The sequence below is a fragment of a genome, unplaced genomic scaffold (genome assembly GCF_019419815.1).
Source record: "Pyrus x bretschneideri cultivar Hongxiangsu unplaced genomic scaffold, Pyrus_bretschneideri_v1 Contig79, whole genome shotgun sequence".
In the NCBI taxonomy this organism is placed as follows: domain Eukaryota; kingdom Viridiplantae; phylum Streptophyta; class Magnoliopsida; order Rosales; family Rosaceae; genus Pyrus; species Pyrus x bretschneideri.
In genome coordinates, this window is record NW_025999819.1 from 1,574,606 (window position 1) to 1,580,605 (window position 6,000).

Genomic DNA, 6,000 nt, shown 5'->3' on the forward strand with positions numbered 1-6,000 from the left:
ACCAAGGAATCATCCATATTCCAACACATACAATCCGGGGTGGAGGGACCATCCAAATTTCAAATGGCGGGATCCTCAACAACCCCAACAACAAGGAGGATTTAGGCAGCAACCACCGGGCTTTTATACAAAGCCATTCGTCCCCAATCAAAACCAAGTGCAATCTGCCCCAACAACCTCAGGTATGTCTTTGGATAATGATCAAGTTGTTAAGTTACTTACTACTTTGACGCAGGAAGTACAAACTCAAAATAAGGAGAGACAAATCCAAGACAAACGGGTGGATAATTTGGAGAAGCAAATGGGTCAAATTGCCGAGTTTATGGGGCAAATTAGAGAACAAGGCAGATTGCCTAGTTCAACCGTTATGAACCCAAAGGGAGGATTTGAAACTGCTAAGGCCATCATGTTGAGAAGTGGTAAACAGGTTGGAACGGACTCAAATACATCCAAATCAAGTCAAGACGAGGAGGACAAGTTGCTGCAAGAAGAAGCACAGGGAGCAAAGCCCACGGCCAAGGATGACCAAACCTTGCCGAATTCATCTAGTCCTCCTAAACCGTCCCAAACCACCAAGGTAAGTCCAAATTCGACTTTTTCTAGTTCTATTCCACTAAATGTGCCCTTTCCGGGCAGGTTTAGGCAATCAAAGAAGGAAGAAGCCGAGAAGGACATTCTAGAGACCTTTCGGAAAGTTCAAGTCAATATCCCGCTCCTTGATGCGATTAAGCAAGTCCCGAGGTATGCTAAGTTTTTAAAAAAACTTTGTACAACAAGGAGACGGATTTCAAACAAAGAGGTGGTTCAAGTAAGTGAAAATGTCTCTGCTGTGTTACAAAGGAAATTACCCCCTAAATGCAAAGATCCGGGTAGTTTTACAATTCCGTGCGTTATTGGTAATACTAAGTTTGAACAATGCATGTTAGACTTAGGGGCTTCGATTAATGTTATGCCATACTCTATTTATGCATCTATGAACTTAGGTGAGCTTAAAAATGATGGTGTGATAATTCAATTAGCCGATCATTCTAATGCATATCCAAAGGGTGTTATGGAAGATGTTTTGGTACAGGTTGGTAACTTGATTTTTCCAGCGGATTTCTACGTGCTTGACATGGAGGATTCACCCCATTCCACCCCATTGCCGATTCTATTAGGGAGGCCCTTCATGAAAACAGTCCGCACCAAGATAGATGTGTTTAAAGGAACTTTAACGATGGAATTTGATGGGGAAGTCATTGATTTCAATCTTTCTGAAAGTATTAAATTTCCTAAGGACGATCATTCTTGCTTTTCTATTGATATAATTGATGATTTGGCGCAGGATTTTCTCGATTCTTTGGAGAGGGATACACTTGAAACAACAATTGCACAAGGAATTGGGCAAAAATCTGGTTTTGCCGTGCCTAGAGGTGTGGAGGAGGCCGAGATAGTGGCTGCCCTTGAGTCACTACCTCAACACCATGGTAAGCCTTCTAACCCAATTTCAATTTCAGTTTCCACTAATAAGTTGTTACCCTCAGTGATTCAGGCACCCGTACTTGAGCTTAAACCGTTGCCCGATCATTTAAAGTACGTCTATCTGGGAGACAACGAGACATTGCCCGTCATTGTCTCCTCATCACTCACGGCCATAGAGGAGGAGAAGTTGATCCGAGTGTTGAAAGAGCACAAGACGGCCATTGGGTGGACTTTAGCCGATATTAGGGGAATTAGCCCGACTACGTGCATACATCGCATACTTCTAGAGGAGGGGGCTAAACCAACTCGAGAAGCTCAGCGCCGTCTCAACCCTCCAATGATGGAAGTTATGAAAAAGGAGATTATCAAACTTCTTGATTGTGGAGTGATTTATCCGATCTCTGATAGTCGTTGGGTGTCACCGGTGCAATGTGTTCCAAAGAAGTCCGGAGTGACAGTGGTGAAGAATGCCGAGAATGAGCTTGTGCCAACCCGTATCCAAACAGGTTGGCGAGTGTGCATTGATTATAGGAAGCTCAACGTCACCACAAGGAATGATCACTTCCCTTTGCCGTTCATTGATCAAATGCTTGAAAGGTTAGCCGGTCATTCTTTTTATTGTTTCCTTGATGGTTATTCTGGATATAATCAGATTGTCATAGCGCCGGATGACCAAGAAAAGACAACTTTCACGTGCCCCTTTGGTACTTTTGCTTATCGTCGCATGCCTTTTGGTTTATGCAATGCTCCGGCCACGTTTCAAAGGTGTATGGTAAGTATCTTTTCAGATTTTGTGTAAAAGATTATTGAGGTATTTATGGATGATTTCAGTGTGCTTGGTGATTCATTTGATGGTTGTTTGGAAAATCTCACAATAATTTTGAAACGATGTGTAGAAACTAACCTTGTGCTTAATTGGGAAAAATGTCACTTTATGGTTAGACAAGGCATAGTTCTAGGGCATATTGTTTCAGAAAGAGGAATTGAAGTGGATAAATCGAAAATAGATCCTGTACGCTACTTACCCTCTCCTACTTCGGTTCGAGAGGTTCGTTCGTTTCTTGGTCATGCAGGATTTTATAGGCGATTTATCAAGGACTTCTCCAAGATCTCAAACCCTCTTTGCCGTCTCCTCCAGAAAGATGTGGCATTTGACTTCAACGAGGAGTGTGAGAAGGCGTTCAATCACCTCAAAGAAATGCTAACTTCGGCCCCTATCATAGTTCCACCGGATTGGAGCCTTCCTTTTGAGCTTATGTGCGATGCTTCCGATTATGCATTAGGAGCTGTTTTGGGGCAAAGGAAGGAAAAGAGGCCGCATGTTATCTATTATGCCTCTCGGACTTTAAATGATGCACAATTGAATTATTCTACCACTGAAAAAGAACTTCTTGCTGTTGTATTTGCTTTAGATAAATTCCGTTCTTATTTGCTTGGTACTAAAGTTATTATTTATACTGACCATGCAGCATTGAAGTATTTGTTCACCAAGAAGGAGGCCAAACCACGACTCATTCGTTGGATGCTTCTTCTCCAAGAATTCGATATCGAAATCTGGGACAAGAAGGGAAGTGAAAACGTGGTGGCTGACCACTTGAGCCGTATGGTGCATGAGGAGGATGTCGTGCCTATCATAGAGACATTCCCAGATGAGCAACTGATGTCCGTCAAGGTAAGTGAACCGTGGTATGCTGATTTGGTGAATTATTTGGTGTCTAAACATGTTCCTAGTGAATTACTTAAACACCAATGTGATAAATTGAAGAAAGAGGCACGGTTTTATGTGTGGGATGACCCGTATTTATGGAAATATTGCCCTGACCAAGTTATACGTAGGTGTGTGCACGATTCTGAGTTTAATGCTATTCTAACCTTTTGTCACACTTATGCTTGTGGGGGACACTTTGGCACTCAAAGAACAGCACTTAAGGTGTTAGAATGTGGTTTCTATTGGCCTACCATCTTTAGGGATGTTATAACATTTTGCATGTCTTGTGATAGATGCCAAAGAACGGGCAATATTGGTCCTAAACAACAAATGCCGCAAACCCCCATTTTTAGTGTTGAAATCTTTGATGTTTGGGGTATTGATTTTATGGGTCCCTTTCCTTCGTCACATGGGTTTCTTTATATATTTCTTGATGTGGACTATGTGTCGAAATGGGTGGAAGCAAAAGCCATCCGAACTAATGATTCTCGAGTGGTTGCAGATTTTGTGAAAACTAACATTTTTGCAAGGTTTGGAATGCCACGAGTGCTAATCAGTGATGGAGGTTCCCATTTTTGTAATCGAACCATCGAGGCGTTGCTCAAGAAATACAATGTCATGCATAAGGTGGCCACACCTTATCATCCTCAAACGAGCGGGCAAGCCGAGGTTTCGAATAGGGAAATCAAGCAGATTCTTGAGAAGACCGTGGGGCCTACAAGGAAGGATTGGAGTTTGCGCTTAAACGATGCATTGTGGGCGTATCGTACTGCCTACAAAACCCCCATTGGGATGTCACCTTTTCGGCTCATCTATGGGAAGCCATGCCATCTTCCCGTCGAATTAGAGCATCATGCACATTGGGCCGTCAAAACGTTCAATATGGACCTTGATGCCGCAGGTTTACATAGGAAGCTTCAATTGTGTGAGCTTGATGAAATCCGAAATGAAGCATATGAGAATGCCCGGATTTACAAGGAGAAAACGAAGGCATTCCATGACAAGATGATTCGTGCCAAGACGTTCTCTATTGGGCAAAAAGTGTTGTTGTTCAATTCTCGCCTTCGGTTGTTTCCGGGTAAGTTGCGTTCCAAATGGGTTGGTCCTTTTATTGTCACTAATGTTTTCCCTCATGGTGCAATGCAAATCAAAAGTTCAAGGACGCAACAAGAATTCAAAGTGAATGGGCATCGATTGAAGCCCTATTACGAGACGTTTGAGGAGCATGTCGTGGAGGAGGTACCCCTCCATGCCGTGGAACCTAGTCAAGCTTAAACGGAGGTACCGTCCGGCTGGAAGACGTTAAAGCAAGCGCTTCTTGGGAGGCAACCCATGTGTTAAAACACGAGAAGAAGGAACTTTCACTCCAAACCTAGATTTGCGTCCCTAACCTATCTCTTTATTGCTATTACTTTGCCATTTGTGTTATGTTTGCTAGTTGTGTTAGTTGATTGTTTTTGTGTTAATCTAAGTTTGAAACATTGAGGACAATGTTTGGTTTAAGTGTGGGGGGGTAAACAAGCTATTTTTGCATGAAATTCGTGGGATTTTATCACCTATCACTTCACACGTTGTTTCTCACTGTTTTAAAGTGTTTTTAGTGTGTTTTGATGTGTTTTAGTGTCATATAACAGAAAACAGAAAACCCTAGAAAAATTCGAAAAAGTTTGAAAAATACCAAAAAGAGTCGTTTTTGAGTCATTTTTGTGTTTTAGGGTACCTTCCAACACAATGATGAGGATTTGGTTTTTAATTGCATAACTGTTGAAGTAAGTTACAAACATGGATGAAAGTTTGATATGCTCTTTGGTTTATGCTTAGTTGTAATTATAGTTCATGAATTCACATGTAATCAAAAGAAAAATTAGTTTTTGTAACATGCTTGAAGGAAGAAACTCAAACTAACGCTACAACCCTGAGAGACTTGAGCTTTTAATGTTCTTTGGAGAGTTAATAATCTGTGCATTTGTTGTCTTCTAAAGTCGTTGCATGATCTCATTATTCTTTGCTTGGTTACTACTTAGAAGGCGTTTCATCATTTAGTTCCAAATACTAGAACTCATGCCCATTTCATTCAAAGCATAAAATTGATTAGCATAACACATAACAAGATGAAGTTGTTAGTGAACCAAGAGCCAAATAGCCGTACCCCATGTTCATTTGTTTTGTAGGTTTAAGCCCCGTTGAGCGTTGTTTAGCCTATGTTCTTTGTTAACCCACGTTATCCTTACCTAGCCTAGAATAGGACCATCCATGCCTTTGTTCTTAAAGCATAGTGAACATGACTTAGAATGAATTCTTTTTTATTATTCTTGTGCAAAAAACAAGTGTGGGGGAAGGGATTTATGTGTGGGAATTTGTGCCAAAAACAAGAATTGGGCACGAGAAAAGAAAAAAAAATGTGAAAAGAATGAAAAAGAGGTCAAAATAAGTGAGAAAGAACTCACAAGTGTTGGTTGTTGAAGAAAGGGTCCAAAAAGTTAAATTAGACCCTAAGTATTGTGTATTTCATCCCCTTGTGTGTCTAAGTGATTTTCTGCACGCAAAAGTGAATTCTAAGTGTCAAGTTCATTACTTGTTTGCTATCGCTTTAAGAACTTTTGTTTATCCTTAACCTTTCTTTGTTAGCCAATACCCCTTAGCCCCGTTACAATCCTTAACTTCTATCTTGAGTGTTATGTATTTCAATATGTGGAGTTTGGGATTGGTTTGAGCATCAAATCACTGGTTCTCATTCTAAGTAGTAGCATTCCATTCATGAGATCATATTCATGTCATTGTCGTAAATCCAGAAAATGCTTTCTTTGATATAACATATGTGAGTGTTAGAA